Below are 25,370 nucleotides of genomic sequence, written 5' to 3'. Positions count from 1 at the left end.
GGGAGTTAGAAATATTTTCACAGATTTTTTCTTTCTTTCTGAAACAGACTGTAGAATACTCAGACAACTCTGTTCCATGATTATGTAATCTAGTTCCAGAAGGAATCACTGAATAAACAATCATAATCAATGTGATATCATTAAAAGAACACAGTTCTAAATTCTTCACATCTGGTGAAATACATAGCTAAATACATGTTTAAATCTAAGACGACATGTCACTCATATCTATAAAAACAATATGTACATAGTGGGACATGAAACAGAAGGAAAAGGTATTTTCTATTAATTAAATAAAAGATTTGAGACCAGGATAGGTTCAGAAGACAGAAGACTCTTCTAATCAATGAATTAATCAAGAGAGCAACTTCTGTGTTCTTAGAAACAAAAAAAAAAAAACACTAATTTATTAAGAACTTTAGTATTAAAAAATAGCTTAAGATATTTCACACAGGACACTGATCAAAGCCCTGATAAATGGATAAAATCTGCATGACGGATGACATTCATAGGTCTTTGTCTTTAGTCCTGCTTCCTGGTTAGTTTCTACAGTAAATACATCTATGCAATTCTACTGGGAAAAAAATGAGTTCCAGCGGTAGTCACAGATTTGTATTTAATGCCCATTCCTACCTAAAGGTGCTCACTCATTGGACACTTTGCCAAAAAAATGGCAGCTTATATGTTTGGACAACCAGATTTTAAATTCCCTTCTGCGTGATACAATGAAAGCCTAGGTCATATTTTGGGTCACTACCTTATGTTATTTACACTTTACAGTTACTTTATTTATACTTTACAGTAATTTTATGAGGTGTAATACTAAGAAATTCCAGGTCATGCAGAATGACCAGCAGATCATAACTAGGATTCAGAAACAAGTCCAGCCATGAGCAGTAAGGTTGCACTAAAAAGGTCCTTTTGGTGCATATCTGGAAACCAGTAGTTCAAACACATATGAGTCACAGTGAGGAAAGACCCCATAATTACCTTATCTTCATGTCTCTGCATTTCTCAGTAATTACCACCAGGGCTAAGAAGCACTATGCGGTGGTAATCACTGATGGAAGCCTATTTATCATGTTGGCACAGGCACTCATTCCCCTCACACACACTTACCAAGTCTGGCACACACATACACTCATACATACCCACACATGGACACATCTACATACTTCTCAGGTGCCCTGCTGTGACAGACATCCATGAATTTGCTTCTTGGACTGCCTTGTCCCCTTTCATGGACCCTTACAGTCAGTTACTAATGCCCAGCATTACAGTTTTATACTACTTAATCTTCACTTGCAACATCTTTCTGCAAAATCTGTTACTCTATTAACAGTTTAAGTGATTTACAGTAAGATTTAAAATGTGCCCTCCCATTACAACCAGTGCTCAGTTTGAGAGTTAAGAGGTGTAGTAGCCCCTCAAACTCAAACTCACACACACACACACACACACACACACACACACACACACACACACACACACACACACACACACACACACACACACACAAACACACACTCACACACTCTCACAAATCTAACCATGCACACACACACTCATCTGATCACACTCCTGACAAGCTCACCCATTCACTCATACAGACTAACACACACCTACCATTCCCATCCCATAACTACCCCCGCCTGTACTGTGACCATCCATACAGACACACACACACACACTCACCTGAGACAACTCATAAATCTGCATAGACTCACATACACAGCCAGACGCTCACACACATAAGCACACACTCCCCCAACCCCGTTACCACTAGCTGACTGCTAAATGCCCTGGCATTTACCTCTAATGCAATCTCTCCCACTGAGAGTAATGTGTGAATGCAAACTTTGGCTGAGTTATCTAAAACAGCTGGTAGTAAACATCTATGCAGCTGAATTGCTTGGCTGTGTAAATCAATTACTACAGTTTTATTCCTTGGGGAGACCACATGGTTAATTATCATATCCTGAAAGATATGCAAAGAACACAGCTTCCATGGGACCTGATAATATCCCAGGCTGTATTCTGCACCATCTCCAGCAAGAACTGGCTTCGCCATTGAGTACCCTATTCAACCACAGCCTAATTACAGGCTTCATTCCAGTAGAGTGGAGAACCTCCATTGCCTATTGAACCTAGTTGACCTCTTTGAGATTGCCACCAAGGCCCTGGATGAGGGAAAGTCAGTACATACAGCTTAACTTGACCTGGTCAAGGCCTTTGACACAATTCCCGCACTCTGGCATCATCAAAAAGCTAAAACAACTCAGTGTTAATCCCTATCTCATCAGATGGGTGGCCAACTGGCTCACAGATAGGAACCCCAAGGCCAAAATAGATGCCACCACCTCTGACAGCAGACCTCTCACTAGTGGTGTTCCCCAGGGATCTGTCCTGGGACCCCTACTATTTGGCATCTACTTTTCAGAGGTCCAGAAAAAGGCAAAGGGCCTGTGGCTGACCAAGTTTGCAGATGACTGTAAGTTGGGTGCTGTCATTGACTCTCCAAATGCCATTAACATACTGCAAGAGGGTTTCACAACTACAAATAACTGGTGCCAATGTCATGGCCTTAAAATAATGCAAAAAAATGTATTATCATACCATTCGGCAAAAACACGGCCACTACTTATTACCATATCAGCGACAACTTCCTAAGCACAAAACCCGTAGTGAGAGACCCGAGTACTCCAGTTGTCAACAATCTCACATTCGACCATCACGTAGCAGCAGTGGTCAGAAAAGCCTTTTACTTGGTTCATCTCATAAGTAAAGGGATTGCATCCGGAAAAAAAGGAGGTTATTACCTCTCTGTACTTCTCCCTCATTAGACCCATAATTGAGTATAACGCCTCATTTGGTATGTACCTCTCCAAACACCTGCACCAACTGGAAATGCCACAGAAATACCTCACAAAGAAAAAAAAAATACCTCACCTGTCCTATGTGGACAGGCTCAAATCACGATCACTTTACTCGGTATCATACAGATTGCTCAGAGCTGATGTTTCTTGCCTACAAGGCAATATCGGACCCTGCCCTACTAGAGATGCTCCATATCCATAAGTCTAACTCTTCATATATTACCCGCTTGATAGGTCTAAATCTAATATCCAACATCAACAAAACCTGCTGGAGAGACAGGTTTGTCTCCCAGAGGCTGCCCATCTCTGGAATAGATTTCCCATACATGCCAAACAGAGTACCTCGCTGACCCTCTTAAAGCACAACCTTGATGAGTGGATGGGAAAATTTGTTCCAGGGGTTCCACCTTTGTCCCTCATTGACAGGGGTGACAGGTGCTGACTGAGGTTTCTTTTTTGGTGATAAACTCTTAGCTAGGCTTGTAAGGGCACCAGGGCCATTAGCCTAGTCACCTCCTATGATCCTCTTCCCCAGAAATGCCTTATTTAGATTTGCAGTAGGCAAGAGAGAGGCATTCCCCCATGGTTTTGTATCTCTCAATGTAAAACACTACAATGGAGCTATCTCTTAATCAGAAATTATACAAGCAGTAAAGAGAGCTTGCTTCAGGTGTTAATGTTTCTAAATCCCAGGGCATGTTTATTGCAGTTTAAAGCAATTTCTTCAGTGTTACAACACATATTTTAGGGTTTCTACTATTTCAGCTCCAGGACTCTTGGGGTCTTGCTTCTGCATTTTATATTATTGATTCTCATTTACATGGTGCATACCTTCCTCTTTCTGATTTCTCCTATACCAGCTATGTGTTCAATCAGGTTTTGATTTGAAGATAAACTCTTTCAATTTTTATTAATAATCTGAGCAAACACATTATACATAGAGCTGACCCAGCATAATTCATTATTGTTGTGTTTGACCCATCTGATCGTTCAGCTCTGTCACCATCAAAATTATAAATTAAATAATTTTCTAGTGGCTCCCCTTATGTCATTATCCTTTATACCTGTATAATGAGGATATAAGTAACCTGCAAACATGGGACCCATCACAGTTCAGCTTTTTTACAGGAAGTTCATGCCTATTAAACCTATGGACTTTTCTGAGAGGGTCAACAAAACATTGGATGAAGGTAAGACTGTGCACACAGCTTACCTCGATCTGGCCAAGGCTTTTGATATAATACCCAACTCAGGCATTATAGACAAGCTCACTAATTTAGTGTAAACTCTTTTATCACTCACTGGAGGTCAAAAAAGGTCAGACCACCTCCACAAAGGGGTCAGTCACTAGCAGTGTCCCTCAGGGCTCAGTATTGAGCCTGTTCCTTTTTGGCATCTATTTCTCTGAAATGGAAGCAAATAGTGAAGGTTCATGGCTGACTAAGTTTGCAGATGATTGAAAGCTGCTGGTTAGCATCGACTCCCCTGTAGACATTAATATTCTTCAAGAAGGTCGATCTCTGACTAACAAATGGTGCCAAAATCATGGTCTTAAACTCGATGCTAAGAAATGCATAATTGTACCCTTTGGGAAGTCAACTATCCCAGCTATTTACCAAGTTGATAATACACCCCTAAGAGTAGGCCCACTGGTCAGGGATCTGGGCATGCACATAGACAGTAGCCTTACCGTTGACCACCATGTGGACACAGTGGTGAGGAAATCCTTTTATGTTGCACAACTTATAAGTGAGGGCATGATGTCTAGGTCCATAAATGTCATTATCCCACTGTACTCCACCCTTATTAGACCAATTATAGAGTACAATGCTGCCTTTGGTATGTACCTGACCAGGCATATGCAGCAACTACAGTGACCTCAGAGGTTTCTTACAAAAATATATAAGGTGTAACAATCCTGCCTTATGCAAAGCACTTTAAAGTACTTTCCCTCTGCTCAATCTCCTATAGATTGCTGAGGGGTGATCTATGCCTGGCTTACAAGGCATCCACAAACCCCACACTTATGAAATCTCTTACATATTTGTAAGTCAAAGAGTACCAGAAATACAAGTTCTAGGGACTTAAATTTTGTCTATGACTTAAACAGAACATGCTGAAGAGATAGATATGTGTCCCAGAGACTGCCAGTGCTATGGAACAGGCTTCCCCATCCATGTGAAGCTGAGTTCATCTATTACCCAGTTTAAGTGCAACCTAGACTACTGGATGGGGAATAAAAAAATTACACCAGGCCTGCACTCATGTCCCTTATGGACAGATATAGCTTATATATGCCTGGTCCTCAATGTCCTGTTTGGATACAGGACATCATCATTCTTTTGGAAAATGTTGCTAGGCTTAGGAAACTCTAACGGATCATTAGTCAAGTAACAGTCTATGAATCTATGAATATGCCTTGCATATTATTATGGGTACAGTCAATTTCTGATGAGCAAAGTGTTCTAACTTCTAAACATTGAGATAATGAGATTAAGCTATGGTGTTTCATGACAACTCTGTGCAAGCAATGCAATGTTTTTATATGTACTTTTTCAGAAAAGCACAGTGTGCAGTTATCATTTGGAACAGACATAATGATTTTGTCCCAAAAGTAATTTCAACTTAGCTTTGAGTACCCTGTAAATGGTTAAGATATACTTCATCAGGGACAACAGATCTTAGCACATTACCTATATACTTAATAAAGAATATACTATTTGTATAGTTGCTTTGAAGATAGCAGTGTTTAAGATAATATTTCATACTTTTAGGACAGAGAAAAGGACATTCCTGATCCACTACTGTAAAATGATACAAACAAGTCTATATTCCAAATCCTAGCAAGTAGTATTTTTTCTTATGTAGCATATTAGCTTTAGGTTGGGTACAATAGATAAGCATTTTAAATATTAAGTCATGTAATAAACCATGGAATACAGAAATTTTCTTTTCTGCCATGCTAATTGCCAATAGGGTTTGGTCAAGTAACATAATGAAGAGAAATACTGATACAGAGACATGGCATAACGCCTATGATAAAGACCTGATTGGAGCTCACTATCATGTCTCTGAATCAAACACTGCACTGTCAGACCTGGCCTAGCAGTGTTCTCCCATTCAGCCCATGAATCACACTACAGAGGTACCCTCTACACATACACACACACACACACACACACACACACACACACACACACACACACACACACACACACACACACACACACTCACACACACACACACACACACACACACACACACTCACACACACACAAAATGTGCTTATGATCCCCTATCTAGCTTCTGCAACCATACAGGCATGCATACACTTAATCCATATCCACTATCATCATCCCCTTCCTACTTACCTACCATACTGTGACTGCCTAGACAGACAAACATAGAGACAGACACATGCACACACACACACACACACACACACACACACACACACACACACACACACACACACACACACACACACACACACACACACACACACACACACACATGTGCAATATACAATGTACATTACACCCACTTTCAGCTGATCTCACTTATGGACCTTTTCACCCATACAGACCTCCACATACCTTCCCTTCCTATCCCAGCTCTATTTTATCCCCCTGAGGTATTTAATTTTTCAGTTTAAAATTATGAGTATTTCTCATAAGTTAAAGACATGTTTAGTACCCAGCAGCAACAAGGATCGGCATTGCTGGTATAGATTCAACAGCATCTTACCTCTGTGAGTCCAGGTGTGGGAGTATATGTGCCATGCGATGGACTGATGTTCAATACAGAGATGCTTTTTGCTTTGTGTCCATTGTTTGGTATGAGAAAAAAATAAGTTCCAATCACTACAACTCAGAACTGTATAAATTAGGTATGGAAGACAGACTGCTGTTAATGAAATTAACATCAAACTATCTAAGCATTATATATTTTAATATTTACCCTACAATTTTACCTCAAGCACATATTCATTATTGTATTAATGCATTAACACTTTCTCTAAAAGTTGTACTTAATCATGTATAGTAAGTTAGTTACTTTATGCTGCATTTGTTTAACAAAATGTTGTTTACAATAAAAGGCTGATTTTAATAATGGCTTGATTTCAATTCTATGTGGCAAAAGATGCCAGATTTTCCAGACTATATACATTTTCAAGCATCATTTCTAATAATGATCCATAAAATGATTGTATGACTTTACAAGTAAAAGTCTCAAGTTATAAGAAGTTTCCTTGTAACAGCAAATCCCCTAGGAAAATATTTTTTTAAATTTATGAGCAGCTATGAGAATGTACTATATGCACTAATTTGCAAGTTATCACAGTGTTTGCCATTTGTAGACCAGAGAGTTTAGGGTAGATTATACTCTTAAATAAGGCTGAAAGACATGTTTCAAGGTTTGTGGTACTAAACAGCAGCTTGGTGCAGTTTTGTCAACAAAACTAGGAGTTCATGTTTAATTTATATAGCCCAATAGGACACCAGGCTAGGATTTGTGTATCTTTAAAAAAGCCATCAGATAGTGTGACCTGGATCAATATAATGACAATGATCAGAGACCCAATTCCCCCACCTCAGCACCCAACCACATCCTGAGTGGTTGAAGCCGGCCTTTACTGACCCTAACCAAGCAGTGTTCCATCCTCCCTATTCCAGGAGTGAATTGAGGCAACCAACCACTGTCCAACCCATGTTGATAGAGACCTGAGGCCCATACATAAGCAGCTCATATCATACTCAACTGTAGTCCCACTTTGACTCTCACATCCAATACTTTGGTGATCAGAGACCCCAGGCTAGCAACAGTCAACCTGTTAACATCAGTACCATCCAGCCTAACTTGAGTATTAGCAAACAGTCTTCACCAAATGGTATACTTGCTGTTCTCCTGCACAACCTCCATAAATAATGAAACAGTAATCAGCCTCTGCTCCCTCTAAACTGTGGAACAACAATCAGTTCTCATGAATCAACCTTACTGGGGAATTGATGGATAGTGCATCTCATTCCTCTGATTTATGTGTTCTTTGGTCTGTTTTTATCTCTGCATGCAAAATACTTAATATATGATTCTGGTAATAGAATTTTCTGCAGTCAACATTCTGGTAAAGTGTGAAATGGCTTATTAGTTTTGCATTGGGTGGTCTGGTTACAGTACATCATCTGGCCTATATTACAATTGTTGTTTTCAGCGAATTCCTTCTGCCCTCTGGATGGTTTCCCTAGGTCTCTTCTGCCTGGCAGCCATATACACCTCACTTAGCCTTACACCAAGCCTTCTCAAGACTAGTAACCAAGTTTCGTGAGTATTGTTGACTGAAGCCTACCAATATGCATATTTCATTGTGGTTGCCCACTCACTAGATTTATTTAGAATCATTTGGTTCAGGTTTCTGTAACATTATTTTCTAACAATAAGCATGAATGTGCAATCAGGATTTCTTGATTTTTAATGAAGTTTCATAAATGTGCTTCTTGTATCTGTTTAATATCCAGTGCAATATCTATGAATTTTGTGTTAATTTCAAAATCCAGCATTAAATTATTGGGTGTACCTCATCCTATATCTTACAAAGATATTCTTTTGTTTTAAATTTTCACTGTCCTCATTTCATGAAGATGCATAATTGAAAAGTGTTCTGTCTTGTCAGGTTATATTATTATTTGTTGTATGGAGGCTATGCTTTTATTGATTATGATATCTGATTCTTCCTAACATGAGAAATAGTGACAGAACCTTGAATAATTTTTACTTGCATTACAAAATGTCTGGCCCTATAACACACACTGTTCAGACTCTATAGGTGTAGCAAAAAAAAAAAGAGCTACAGCATTACTTTCACATAGAAAAAACATTTTTATGGATTTACTAATCTTCCATGCAGGACTAGCTTAGTCCAGCATGGAAACGACCATTTAGGAGCAGGACGGCAGCGCACCATGCGTATTAATGAAGACGCACTGTCTGAGCTCCAAATCCTACACTGAGCATGTAAGAGTGCAGGGGGCATGTCTGAGAGCAGAGCTTTAAGAATATACACTCTCCTCACAATGAAGAACAGCAGAAAGGCCAAAAGAATGAGCAAGACTGTTCATAGGTGTCCGTATACTTCCAGCAACATCCCCCCACATGTACAACAGCAATAGTAAATACAAAGAAAATAAACATACCATTTATTTTTTTATGAATCCGATTAAAGCTAACCGTAGGTGCACGGGTTTGCCCATAGCTTAGCTATGGTTAATGCAGCTTAAATGGCTGAAGAGGATAACAAAGAAGATATACACAAATGAAGCAGTATAACAATAGTGTAGTGGACAGAGCATTCACCTTATGAGTAGGCATTCCTGGTTCAAATCCCACTACAGCACAATGCATTTTCCATGTCAAATCACATTATGACTAATATTTTAGTTGCATAACCTACTAAATAACATATATTTATGAACTGGAGTATTGCATTAAATGCAGATGTGAGGTGTCAGTGTCATAATGTTGCAAAGTCCACTGATAATCACATGTGACCCATACAGTATATGTACACAGGAATCATGGATAAAATGGAAGGTAAAATGTGTAAAGAATAACTCCATACAGATTCCAAATCCCCCACCTTCCCAAAAACCATTAGACATTACTGTCTAAATCAGTGCAGTTGTAAGAAGAAGTAAGCACTAGTAAGCAAGTGTAAGCACTATTAAGCAGTAGTAAGCATATGTAAGCACTAGTAAGCAGGTTTAAGCCTGTTTACACGGGGTAAGCAATGTGCATACAGGTTAAGCAATATTGCAGCTGACTCTGTAAGCATATTTAACTGGCGGTTAATATTGCTTACACTCACGCAAACCCAAGCAAACCCACTTACAATTGCTTAAAAGTGCCTTAATCACTCTGTATCCAATGGCCCTTGTTCTGACCAGCAACAAAATAAACAGCCTCTGCAAGGCTCAAACCCAGGACCCTGCACACCATATCGAGCTACTGCTAAGCCATGTCAGATATACTTAACCCTGATGTTTTCACAAACATATCATCTAGCACAGTCATTCAACAGGAAATGTATTTAAACATGTAGATGTATGTGTGTGTACATATATTAATATCTAAATAGATATATACATATCTATATACATAGATATAGCTATATATGTGTGTGTGTAAATATATATATATATATATATATATATATATATATAAACATACATGCATACATATGCATACGTCTATAGATATATATGTCTACATCTATATGTGTGTATATATATATATATATATATATATGTGTGTATATACAGACATACATCTATAGATAAAAATGGGAACATAAAAACATATATGTCCATATTAACCACTCTGTATCCGACAGCCCTTGTTCTGCCCAGCAACAAAATGAACAGCACTTGCAGGTCTTGAACCCAGGACCCTGCACACTATAGTCACAACACTTAACCAATACACCATGACTATTGTGAAAACAGCTTGTGTTTTGCCAATATATCTGTCAAAACACATACTGAGTAGTATTGAACAATTGCCTTTACTTCCACAATTGTGTAGTACGTGTTATTAATATGACTGTTGTATCACATATGTTGTTTTATCATAATGTACACATAGCAGATACATACGGTGAGATACATCTGGGAGGGTATACACAACCATGAGGTTTACACATGATAGGAATATCCATCTATGTATGTCAATATGCATATGTGTATATATCTATATAGATATATGGATAATTATATATACATATTTGTTCACCATATGTCCTGAACATGGAGTGGAGCCCTACATCAACCTCAGTAGTCCCAACCTCAGTGCAAGGGGATGTCAGGTATGTATTGCAGGTATATTTGTAGACTATTGCTACTGTAATAGGGATTGTCTTCACAGACATGTTGTGTGTGGGAGGTCACATCTGCATTTAACATTTGCGGCATTGGCTACTGACAAACATTCTAAGGACATTATAGTACAGTACCACTGCTAGCACAGTAATGATCCTGTGGACTACAGCAGAGATATGGCCAATATATGTGGACAGTCTGACACACTCTGATCAGTCCAGAGGTATACACATACCCCCCTTAGTGCAAGGCATGTGAACCAAGCCTGACAACGTGGATGTTAACAGCCATGTAGATGGGTATATCACATAAATAGTGGTATACATTTTCCCCCATAGGTTATGCATTCACATACCCCTGTCTGTCCTGACACATAATAACCACTGGTACAGAGGTGCCATGGCCACATACTACCCACTAGTTAGTGACACACATCTGTACAACATCCCACTGCTTTGTCTGACATACATGACTGTTTTGGTGGCCTGGCAGTAGTACATCTGGCAAGTATCTGGACATAACATCACACTGGATAAGTACACTAAGCTGTTAGGCATGTACCAAAGCACTGTGCAGGCTACAGACAGACTGCCACACCACAGGCCTACATTTCCTATGGGGGAATACACATGTACCTGCATATATAGCACGCTCTACAGGCATATCACAGCACAGAGTAACAGACACTTGTGTGAAAGTGCATAACCACAACCAATGTGAACACAACCACAGCCATGTATGGTAAGCTAGCGTAATATTACAGTATATGGACTATCTGATCAACTCCATTCTCATATGTGCCACTCGCACACTAACCCTACATATACTGGGCCATAACACAGTGTGGTCTGATGCCTGTCTGTGGTATGGGACATGTGTGTGTTTGGCCCTACAAACATGTAAGCCAATAGGGTAACATACAGTGGAACAACATGTAACATCAGATAGAACAGGACCAAGAACAATGATATCTACCACAGTCTGTACACAGGTCAAGGTACATATTCACAATACACACACTGTCGACAATCACCATAAGTACACAGACCTCAATACTGTACACACAACCACAGATTGCCCAGGTTATGTCCTCAAATATAACCCCGACTATACATAACATGTGTAGCAGTTTGATATCTCACTGGATTATAATCAGATATGATGTCAAAAATATGGTGTACAGAACATATTCACCTCTTACTGCATAACATATGTACAAAGGTTGACAAAGTTGTGGCTGGAGGCACAAACACAGGGCCAGTATTGACTTGTTGCTGTGATAACCTCATACATTTACTGTTGTAACAGGGTTTGCTGAAACATATGTCCTATGAGGGATATGCAGTGAGTAACTTTCATGGCTGTCACCATGTACTGACTGCAATCCACACACTATGCTTCTGCAGTACACAGATAGGTGCTCTGTGGGTAACACAAGAAACAAAAGGCACCACACACTGCCCAGTCTGCATATGACCATACAGATGGGGGTTTCCTCATAAACATTGCATTGACATGACAGGTATTAAAACATGTAGGACAGCCATATCCACACATACCCTGCTAAAGCCACATTACTCCAAATCCAGTATAGCAGCACTTACATTCTGTAGTCATGTCAAGCACATCCCACTCCTGTGTGTTGGCCTGTTTCCACAGCGTATGTTGTTAGTGGTAAAACCCAGATGCATCTGTGATGCTGTTTGCCAAACAACAGATCTAGGTCCTGCTCACAATGAATGAAAAGGCCCAACACCAACATGGTGTTCCTAGATATTGGAGTGAGTTTCCATGCAATTGGCTATGGGAATGTTACCACAGCGGTTCTACATGCAATCAGCTAAAGGAGGGCTGCAATTCATGAGCATCACTTACAATACACATGCTGCTGCATAAGCAAAGTAGGTGTAAGTCTCCACATCCACCAGAGAGGGAGTGAGAGAGGCAGACAGAGGCAAAGATAGATCAGGGATGGGTGGGAGAGTAAAACTTAATAATGTTTGTATCACACACCTACCAGTACAGGGTATCAAACCCCTGACTGACTATGTATTGCTGTCACATGACTATGCAGTTATTGGATGCACCACATAGGTTACATGTTGAGGAGCCCTCCAAACATATATGTGATGGTGAGTGACATCTGCAACAGTGATATGGTATCTATATGGTAGGTGTAGTACATGTGCCTGTCCACAGGAACAGGTGTCAATGTCAACACAGCCACACTCTCTCAAGGACCCACACACATTGAGACACTTGTCAGGGTCAGGAATACAACTCCTCACTATTTAGATTGCCACAATACAGTACTGTGCAGGTATCACATGCACCACAGGGGTTATCCAGAGGTTATATGGGCAAAGGGTATGTGGAGGTGTCTGACATCAGACAGCATGCTTCAGTATGCCAATGGAGGTTGTGGTGAGTGTGAATGTGGTCATAGGCATCATGCACCACATACACACAGGGTGCCAGTACTGACATGCATGGGTGCATTGCTTCACGGGTGTGTAGTGGTTGATTGTGCCAGATGGCTATACAAGGCTAAGTGATGGGTATACCTTGGCATCAGGCCATATGACAATGGTCTGCAGTGTGGCTCAGGGGTGTAGTGTCTGGATTGGCCCACACAGGTGGGTATTATATCCACCATCCAGTCACCTGTATAACTAATGTGTGTGGCCATTGCTGTGCATTGCGTGCCATGTATGTGTTCCTTAGTCCATGACATGGATGGTGTCTGGGATGTGCACATGTCCCACATGCATGTACAGTGACATGTGTAACTATACCTGGGGTGTCTGGCCCATGTTGTGTACACAGATTGTTATCATCAGATGTGCCAGTCCTGGCCTCATGTGGCGGGAACTGGTAATAGACAGCAGTTTGATCCTGAACCTACAGTGATAGCTTGATACAGGTATTCCCTGGTGTCATTGGCATCTGTCCATACTGCCCCCTGTAGCCCACTGCATTCACACCATGGTTACTATCAGTGGGCAATATGCAGGGTACTACCAACATAGTGGTTGTTGCCTAGGCAAGTGTGTGTGTGTGTGTGTGTGTGTGTGTGTGTGTGTGTGTGTGTGTGTGTGTGTGTGTGTGTGTGTGTGTGTGAGAGAGAGAGACATGGGTTGAAACTGTTCTCTGGGTAATACAAGGGTTGCTAACTTTATTCACCAGGCCTTGATGTCACATGTAGGGATATGGATTTGCACCTCAGCCTCTCGGCTATTTCACATCTGTTATCCCTGTAAGGTGGATATTGTGACATATACTTGGGCCACCATATGAGAAATTTGCAACCTGCTCTACGATGAGTCCACTTGTTAAACATTCACCTCCACACAAGATACAAATGAAAAACACACAGACATCTGCCACATCTTGGATTAGAACACCTACCTAACTCATTTATTACACTGCAGCACTACACAGTTATAGGATGCGCCACGGAAATTATTGAAGTGCTCCTTCCCCAAAGGTGTATTTCACAGTGAATGACATCAGCAGGATTGGCAAAGTAGGGTATTTGAATTGTAGTGAGTCTGACTAGCCTTAAAAGCATTGCACCCTACACAGGCAAAGAAACATACACACCTGCCATGGGTGGGAATAGAACCCCTACCAGAGTTCTATATCACACTACCGCATTACACCTTTATAGGATGCGCCACAGGGATTACTAAAGTATCCCTTCCCCAAAGGTGTATTTCACAGTGAATGACATCAGCAGCCTTGCCAAAGTAGGGCATTTGAATTGTAGTGAGTGTGATTAGCCTAACATGTATTGCTTCCTACACAGGCAGAGACACACACAAACACACACCGTTGCCATGTCTGGGATTAGAACTCCTACCTAACTAGTTTATCACACTACAGCAGTTCACAGTTAAAGAATGTGCCACAGAGATTACTGGCCTACACTTTTCCCAAAGGTGTATTTCACAGTGAATGACATAAGCAACCTTGCCAAAGTAGGGCATTTGAATTGTAATGAGTGTGGCTAGCCTAAAATGCATTGCTCCCTACACAGACACACACAGTTGCCATGTCTGGGATTAGAATTCTTACCTAGCTAGTTTATTACACTACAGTGGTACATAGTTATAGGACAAGCCACGGCAATGCATTGCTCCTTACACAAACAGACACACTCACACACACACACACACACACACACACACACACACACACACACACACACACACACACACACAGTTACCATGTCTGGGATTAGAACTCCTACCTAACTGGTTTATTATACTACAGCAGTACACAGTTATAGGACGTGCCACAGAGAATACTGGCCTGCACTTTTCCCAGAGGTGTATTTCACAGTGAATGACATCAGCAGGCTTGCCAAAGTGGGGGATTTGAATTGTAGTGAGTGTGACTAGCCTAAAATGCATTGCTCCCTAGACAGACAGGGACACACAAAATGCACAGACAGTTGCCATGTCTGGGATTAGAACTCCTACATAACTAGTTTATCACACTACAGCAGTACACATTTATAGGATGCTGTATGGAGATTACTGGCCTACACCTTTCCCAAAGGTGTATTTCACAGTGAATGACATCAGCAGCCTTGCCAAAGTAGGGCATTTGAATTGTAGTGTGTGTGACTAGCCTAAAATGCATTGCTCCCTACACAGACATGGATACACACAAACACACACACAGTTGCCATCTCTGGGATTAGAACACTTACTTAGTTAGTTTATCACACTACAGCAGTATGCCGGATGCACCACTTAGATTACAGGCCTACACCTTTCCCAAAGATTTATTTCACAGTGAATAACATCAGCAGCCTTGCCAAAGTAGGTCATTTGATTTGTAGTGAGTGTGACTAGCCTAAAAAGCATTGCTCTCTACACAGAGACACACACATTCACCATGTTTAGGATAAGAACTCCTAACTAACTAGTTTATCACACTACAGCTGTACACAGGTACAGGATGTGCCATGGAGATTACTGAGCTGCATCTTTCCCAAAGGTGTATTTCAACGTGGATACCCTCAGCAGGCTTATCATAGTAGGGCTATGGGGGGGGGGGACAGTGTGTGTGCATGGGCCATAACCCATTCATCAAGAGGTTGACACACCACACACAGGCACATGCAGGTTTATATTCTACAGGTATGTGTATACAGCTGCAAGATGACTACTTCCTTGTACAGTCATGTTGCACAGCTAGCACTTGCACCACATAGTCTGTAATGCTGATGGATACCGGTGGCTATTGTCTACAGTAAGTGACATTTACACTTCATGTGGTTGCAGCCATTTGGCTGTGTGCTGGGTGGGGTAGGATCATGATGGATGGCCCCTTGTCACAGTCACTCTCTTCCACACATCTATGTACATCTACTTTTGGCTTATTATAGTGTGTTGTCCTTGGATATATGTCTGTATTCCTATCCACTGTGTGTGCAAAGTATGACTGGTGCATACTGAGGAGTGTATGCACTAACATCTGCAACTGCCAGATAGCATGGTCCACTGTTGTTTGCAGACATGGGCTTCATTTGTTTAAATGTGTAAGCATGCCCAGTATGACCTTTCAGTATATTGTTGTCTGACATTGCCTTAATTTCTCTAAGTGTGTGAGCATGCCCAGTATGCCCTTCTGTACTGAATGTATGGATTGATTCCAGGTAGTTTGTACTCCAGTGCAGACTTTTGTGTTGTATACCTACAAGTAGCAAACTGTTTCTGCAGGGTATTCATCGATCATTTGGCAATATGGGGACAAAACTATTCAAGGGATAGTGTGTACTGTAGGTGATTGTGTCTGTGCTGCTTCAGCTACATGGTACTGCTGTTAGCAAAGATATTCAGATGTGTACTGTTATACACTGTGATGTTTTCTGTCCTCATGTACTGTCAGGTGGACATTCTTGGACATTCTTGCTCACAATGATGTCTTGGGGGACAAGGGAGACTGCAGCTGTGTCCTACATATTCATGGTAAGTTATGCCATTCTGGAGGGGAAGCTGCAGACACTTGCTGCTGGGTCTGTGTATCTGGTTCAGCACCTTGGTACAGTGCTGGCAGAGGATCCCATACTTGTACATTCACTGATATGACAATATGGCCTTATCTTGCTGTGGCAATACCTCACAGCTCTACAGATTCTCACAGGTTACCCAGAGGCAGGGGTCATGAGTCAGGACATTACAGCCAGGTATGTAGCCACCCATTTCTTTGTTTGCAGCCAGGAAAGCTGTGTGCACACAGCTTTATGTTGGACCTTGCACATTCCATGCTGCCCATGCTCCCACACCCCCTCTGTTATTCTATCCTCTTCCATACATTATGCATAAATTCCCTGATATTTTCCCTAAGGTTATCACCCCATCACAGCTGTGTTTTGGTGTTGGTCCACAGTTCATGCAGTGGGACATGGTGGACATGTTACTGTGGTTTGTCCACATGACCTTGCATATGGCTTATGTGGAGTGTGTTATGTTGTTATTTGGGTGTCCATTACATAACATGCATTGGCAGTACATGTGAGACACAGGCCTTTGGCAGAGGCCTGTGGGCCATTTGGTGTTGATGCAGGCCAGATGTGGCAGGCCATTTCCTTCTGTCAGTCCTACAGTCTCATACCACAATCCAGTATATCACCCTGGGGTGACAGGGTAGGTGGGCTAGGTGTTCATGCCAATACCTTCTATCAGTCTTGATCAGGTGGTGTGGATGCTGGCAGGGTGCTCCCTATGGCTAGGGACACACCTGCATGGGACACTACACTGCATGCTGTATTCCTTTGCTATTGCCATGTACAGGTGGGGTCATATTGTACCCATTCCCCACAGCAGGGATATGACCAGAGAGGTACCTGTGGGTGGTGTTTGGGTGAGCTGGGTGCATGTGTGCTGTGGACACTACTTGCATCTGACACACAAATATGCATGGGGCATTCCAGTTATGCTGGCATGTGCAGGTACATCAACTGGTTCCCAATACATCAGTCATACCTCCTTTGCGATCCGCAAGTGTTCGGGCAGACAACACCGGTATCCCCTACTACAGGACCAGATAATGTAATGTATACAAGTTTGTACAATTCCAACCGTGTGTCCATTTCACAGTTACACAATATATACTGTATGGCTGGGGTACTTTCCCCTGTGTACTGCTTGTATATCTAGCCCAACATCCATGCCATGTCAAACTTTTAGACGGTGATACATATTACCACCATACATTTACAATGGCTCACTGCTAGCATGTGTTATACTGGTGGGAATTGTCTTTGGCACTGCAGTTGTAAGGACTTGATCCTGTCATCAGCAGCAGTGGGCAATGGCCACCAGATCATACCTCAACATGCATACATACTGACAGCTCTCACAGAGTATGAAACACACACCAATCTAACACACACATACCTGCATATTGTGCATATGTTACAATCTAGCCTGCTATCTTGGCCACCTCTGGACATCTGTACTCCACTGGTATTATACCTACACATACATGTTACTACATGTCTACATAGGGTTGTGGGGGGCACACCTGACTGTTTAAACATTACTACACAGAATTGGGGGGCACACCTGACTATTTCTACATCTCTACACAGGATTGGGGGGCACAACTGACTGTTTCTACATTTCTACACAGGATTTGGGGGGCACACCTGACTGTTACTACATTCCTACATAAGATGGGGGGGGCACACCTGACTGTTTTTACATTTCTACACAGGACTGGGGGGCACATCTGACTGCTTCTACATTTCTACATACGATGGAAGGGGCACACCTGACACTTGTACACATTCGCTATGAGTGTACTGGTATGTTGGGTACTCCATTTCATTCTGTACTCTAACCTATCATGCTGACTAGAGGCATATCAGTGTAGTACAGGTCTTAGTTTGATTGACCTACATATTAATTTCTGACTTCCTACCCTTCAGAACTAACATCCTACTGCCTGATCTGATGTAGTCTGTTTGTGTGTAAGCCTGGGGGGGGGGGGTCGTTACCCATAGGCATCATTCAGAGGCCATAGCACAGCCTTTGTTTGTGTTTGTCTGCACCTGTCCTGTTGGCTGAGACTGTTGTTGAGTATGTGAACATTCCTGACTGGCATGTGTGAGTCATATGGATACACATATGGCCCAGCACATTTCCTGCAGTGGGTTTTGTCCCTCTGTGTAATACTGGCTACTATGATGACACCTGTATTTGTTACAGATCTCATGGTGTCACTCTGTGTCTACTATCTGCTGGCATCCTATTCAGCCACCCAGTTTCCTTGCATGCTCACATCCATACCATAGATACAAGTGACTACACATACTACTCCAATCAGCAATCAGTAAGGGGAGTGACTTATCTTGTGGGTGTGCCAGTATTGAGGATGATGCTGAGGGCTGCCTATGTTGGATGCACATAGTACACTCCCTATACATGGTTGAGCACAGGTAGTGTCATGTTTGGCATCCCTTTTACTGTATGTGCGAGTCAAAGTGAGGTGTCATTCTCTGGGTCCCTACTGTGTCAGTGTATGTGCTATGCATTGCCTCTTTGCCAAGGCCATGGCATACTGGGCACACTTCCATCTGCCTATTGGGGCAGGCTCAGGTTGTTCCTCCTCTGAGTCACTCTGTGCCTGTGCAGGCCTCGGCATTGGTGGGTGGCTGTGTGGCCCTTCCCCGTGCTGTTCCAGCTACAGCTGTTTCCGCAGGATCATATTGTGTAGCATGGCACATACAATGACAATTTGGCTATATGTAGCTGCTGAGTACTGCAAGGCTTCATCAGATGTGCCCAGGCACTGGAACCGTGACTTGAGCATCCCAAACACACACTCTATTATGATTCTGGTCTGTGCGTGTGCCTCATTATGTCATTCCTGTTTGGGTGTGTGTGCATTTTTGATGGGTGTCATCAGTCAAGCTCCGGTGTGTAACCAGCATCCCCCACTAGGTGACCATAAGGGATGTCCCCATTGGCAAATCTCTGTTACTACAGCTGTGTCAGATGCCAGATATGGGAATCGTGATAGCTTCCAGGGCAGCCAGCACACGCATTCATTATAATGTCCTTGGCATCGCATACAACCTGGCTGTTGATGGAGGGGAAGACCTTGCAGTTTATATAGACCCTACCTTGCTCACCGGGTGGTGCTTTGATGCATATGTGCGTGTAGTCTATAGCACCCACCACCTCAGGGTATTTTGCTATTTGGTGGAAAAGACGCATATTGCTGGCCAACACCTCAAGGGTGTTGAGGAAATATATGTGCTCACCGGCATGTGCTGACATGGCATCCAGGAACTGGTGGAATACTCTGGATGCTGATGCCTGTGAGATCCCCATGATATCCCCCAGTTTGGCTTTGGGAGGTACCTGTAGCTAGGTATTCCTAAGCCTGCACATACCTTGGTATCCACTGGGATGGGTTCCCCTCTGTTAGTTCTGTGTGTCAGGTGTGGCTGTCACAGCTCAACAATTTGCTGTAGGTGGTCCCTGTCCACCCTATAGCATTCCACTATCTCCAGCTCATGTAGCCCTTGGTAGGTTACCCTGGGTCTGTAGACGCTTCTCTGTCTCCTCACTGTGGGTTGTTCGACAGAGGGGAACCCATCCCAGTGGATACCAAGGTATGTGTAGGCCTAGGAATACTAGCCTACACATCCTTACCACCCTCAGCCTCTTCCACATGTTGTTGTATGATAGCTGCTGCAGGCCCTATCATTTTGTTGTTTTGTTTGTTAGAAGTTCCCTGCTTGTATAAATTGGTGGTATAGAGTATGGGAAAAACTGGAGGGAAAGGTGTTTGCATAGTTTATAGTAGTGTTCTGGGCTGGGCTGGTCTGATGCCTGTGTAACTGGCTGATTCTGATACATTTCACCTGCCAGCTATGCTAGTTATCCTAGAGTGCCTTCCTACTGCTGTTTTCCCTTACCATTGCCTTTCTGTTTAAGTCCGAGGGTGCACCGCATAAGCACAGTGCTCAAATGTGCACAGAGCTGCTATTTCCTGGTTTACTTTTTTTTCCCTTTAATATACCTGCTTAGGCAATGTAAAGAGTGCTAGGCAGCCTCAGACACACCCCCTTGCTTAGCTCTGCTAAGCTAGGAGCAAGCCTGAGCCACAGGGCTCCAATCTGCTTACAGTATGCCTGACACCCCCCCCCCCTCCCATGATGTCAGCTAACTCCTAAGCTTGCACCAAGCTATTCCTGCTCTTACACTGCTGGGTGCTGACTAGCATGCAGGGGAAATCTGGGATTCAGTATCATTCCCCTCATTTGCATAGGATTCCCTGCTAAAGCATAGTTACTTGTCCCACACTGAGTCCCCCCCCCCCCCTTAGCAACCACTATTCACTGGCCATGTTGTCTTCTGCCTGCCATTCAGTATAACGGCAAAATTGTGATTTTGGTTAGAATGCTTATTTTATGTTTTTTTTCTTATTGTCCCCCTGATCCTGTTTGCAGGCTGCTGCCCTACACTTAAACAGCTGAGATCGGCAAAAAAAAATAAAAGTTGATTTTTTTATTTTTGCAAGTGTTTTCCATGCCAATGGCCTTATAGTTGGCCATTGGCATGCTTTCTACATGATATTCACCCATTATTTGGAGCTGTCATGGCTCTGTTTTGTAATTTGCAGAAATGTACTCCTTTACTGGCAGAGTACATTTCTGCAGATTACACTAGTTCTGCACGGCTGGTTTCCAGCTTCCTGGATCGGAAATTCACCACATTTGCATGGATTTCTCCTGCAAATGGGGTAATTTGCATACAGGGGCTGAGTCCATGCAGGACTAGTGCAGGAGCGCTCTTGCATGCCCCTACAGGTTATTCCTGGGTTGCACAGCAGACATATTGCCTGCTGGAACTCCTGAACTAGTCCTGCATGCCATGCAGGGCTTGCAGAATCTGGGGGATTGTTTCACATGTACAATTAAAGAGTCCCAACACCATTTATTACTAAGTTACCAAATTCTTCTGTCTGTTGCTACTTGTGTGAAATTTGATACTGTTTTACATATTTCCAAGGGTTACTGATCACCTAAGTTTTGATTCATAGGTTCATAGGTAGGTACTAGGCTATTATCCCTAGGGCCTATATAAGCCTAGCCAAAAAGGTACCCTGGCTTTCGTCACCCAAGAAAATTATTTTCCTGTGCCCCTGTTGAGCAGAGCCACAGAAGTGATCGCTGGGGTGAATTCCTTATTTCCCATCCAATCATCAAGATTTTTCTTGAAGAGTGCTAATGAGGAGCTCTGTTTGACATAGATAGGTAGTCTGTTCCAGAGTATGGGAAGTCTCTGGGACATGACTCTATCCCTCCAGCATGTTCTGTTTATTGTGGTGACAAGGTTTAAGTCCCTAGACCGTGTATCTCAGAGGGATTGGGATTTCTTTAAGTGGAGCGTGTCCAACAGCTCTGGATTTGACATAGCTTTGTATGTTAGGCAGAGATTGCCTCTGAGTAGGCGATATGCGACGGAGTAAAGCTGGAGTTTTTTGAGATGGTCTGCGAAGGGCATCTGTTTGAGGCCAGTAATCCTCTTTGTGAAGTATTTCTGTGGCCTTTCCAGTTGTTGTAGATGTCTTGTGAGGTACATACCAAAAGGGGCATTGTACTCTATAATGGGTCTAATGAGTGATGAGTAGATGGGAACAATGACCTCTTTTCTTTCTGGATGAGAAACCTTTTGTGATGAGGTGAGCCATGTAGAAGGGTTTCCTGGCCACTGTGGTGATGTGATTATCAAAGGAGAGACTACTGTCCACCTGTGTCCCAAGGTCACTTATCACACTTTTGGTGTTAATTAGACTACCACTTATGTGGTAGTTCATGGGTACAGAGTTTTTACCAAAGGGGATGACAATACTTTTTATGGCATTGAGCTTCAGGCCATGGCTTTGACACCAGGCATCTAATCTGTCTCAGTGAGGCCCTATTGTAGTATGTCCACATCATTAGGAGTTTTGATTATGGCTTCTAGTTTGCAATCATCTGCAAACTTTGTTAGCCAAAGACCTTCTGTGTTATCCTATACTTCAGAGAAGTAGATACCAAACAGGAGAGGACCCAGGACTGAACCCTGTGGTACTCCACTTGTCACTGGTCTGAAGTTGGATTTGGAGTCTGCTACTTTCACAGTTTGGGTTCTGTCCATGAGCCAGTTGGCAACCCATCTTGTGACATAGGGATTTATACCTAGTTTAGTGAGCTTATCTATAATTCCAGAGTGGGGGATGGTGTTGATAGCCTTGACGAGATCTAGATAAGCTGTGTGATCCACTGTACCCTCATCTATGGCTTTGGTGACTGCTTCAAAGAAGTCAATCAGGTTTAGGAGACACAATCTGCCTTTTACAAACCCGAACTGAGTAGGGTCCAGAGTTTAGAGATTACCAATGTCTTTGTTTATGAGTTCCATGATGATACATTCCATGGCCTTGCAGATCAGGCTCATCAGGCTAATGGGGTTGTAGTTCCCAGGGTCCGTCCTAGCTCCCCCTTTGCGGAGTGGGATAACCATCATGATGTGCCATTCAGTGGGCACAAAGCCTGAGGTGATGCTGTGATTAAACATGGTACTTAGGTAGGGTGCCATTTCATTCTGTAGTTCATGTAGAACGCAGCCTGGGATATTGTCAGGTCCCATGGATGCTGTGTTCTTGGCTTTGGAGAGTGTGTTTTTTACCTGTGCAGCCGTGATTACAGGAACTTTGCATTCTTCCAGTATAGAGATGGGCCCTCTAGGGGGGTGAGAGGGGGGTAAAGTTACCACTGAACCTATCTGCCAGGATGTTGGCAATATCAGTTGGTTCTGTATATTTAGTGCCATTGTGCTGTAACTCAGAGCAGATCTGAGTGTTGCCATTGAGATTCTTGACATAGCTATATAATGCTTTGTAGTTGTCTTTAGAGTCAGTGGCAATTTTGTTTTCATAATTAGCTTTGGAGGATTTTATGAGGGATCTCAGCTTCTTACTGAGGTTGACCAGGGAGTTCCTCCAGTCATGGGATTTTACTCTCTTACACACAGTTTCTTTCTTCTGTTGTAGAGTTTGTTTATGGCAGATGACCACCAGATTAGCTTCCTTTTTTTGGAAGATAGCATCTTGGTTCTATTAGGGATAGCATGATCCATGCACTCATGTAAGTGCTTATAAAGTGCATTTGTGTAGGATTTAGCAGTCGTACCTCTATTGCCCATTTGCATGGGTGTCATGAAATTTGCCACTTCTGTCTTAAGAAGTGTGAAGTTGGCTTTGGAGAAGTTGATTTTTATGTTATTTATTTAATTATGATACCATTCACACTAACATACAGTGGTATATGTGCACAGCTTGTTGACTTGGCTTGTAATGTTATACACTTTGTTACAGATTACATTTTTCCCTTTTAATTAACATGACCTTCACTTGGAGGACACCTTTCAGAACTGTTCTCATTTTTTCCTGTCTGCATTAATGCCTATTTTGCCCCTTCTGTCCCTCTAACATTTGTCACTCCTTCTCCTTTGCCTTTTTGTTTGTATCTTATGAGTTGTCCCTCCTCTGGGCCAGTAATCAAGGAACCTTGATCCTAACCACTGACACTAATATGGAACATTCAAGTAGCACAAAAATAAATACACACTATTTTCAGATGCAGCTCTCTGAACCAAGTTCAATTTCCCTTAAGAGTAAACAGGGAGCACACTCCAGTCCTGGGGGTAGGCTTCTTCTCCAGGCCCCAAATAAGACTGCACCTTACTATCTGCAGAAATCAGTACTCTGTGTCCCTGTTCCAAGTAGCTGACACTTACATTCTTTGAGATTTGATTTTCACACACACACACACACACACACACACACACACACACACACACACACACACACACACACACACACACACACACACACACACACCTGGGAAAGGCTGACAGAGATTTACCCATTATGCCACATCCACGCAGAGTATAAGATAAATTCACTGCCACCAGCCAGCTACTTTAAGGCAAAACTTTCAGGAGTGTGGTGCTACAGTGCCAATAAATAAATGTAGGTACTCTCAAGGGTTAAAATATTTTCTAAAAGACCAGCCACAATGAAAGGTTTAGATATATTTAATAATAAATAATAGAACACACAACATAAGAATATTGAGTATCTGTTTGCAATAAACACCAGAGTTTCAATTCACAGAAAATATAAAAAATAACATAGATGGGAAAACTCAGACAGATACAGAAAAGCAATACTTTTAACTAATCTCACTATACTTTCCTAATTGACTGAAGAATCGCTGTCCCTTAGTTGGGTTACTTACTAAAACAAGGCAAGATGAAGTGGGTGAGTGGTTTTGTCAGTTCCAAACAGAGTGCTGAGCATGTCATCTGTCACATCTCTCACTAGCATCTAAATACAATTTTAGTGCTGGCTACAGAATGACATCATACCTGGTCACCTGATTCTGTGCTTACCACACTACTCTGCACTGGAAATTGAGCCAGGATTTGGCAATGATGTGTCACAATACACATTTGGAACTTTGCTAAGGCTTATTCCAGCATCTGGAGACTGTAAAACAATTTCAACCCTTTCATCCTTCCTGCAGAGACTAACCAGCCATTCTCTG

The sequence above is a fragment of the Protopterus annectens genome, chromosome 6.part1 (genome assembly GCF_019279795.1).
Source record: "Protopterus annectens isolate FY-2018-M chromosome 6.part1, PAN1.0, whole genome shotgun sequence".
Classification (NCBI taxonomy): Eukaryota; Metazoa; Chordata; order Ceratodontiformes; family Protopteridae; genus Protopterus; species Protopterus annectens.
Note: the sequence above shows the minus strand (reverse complement) of the source record.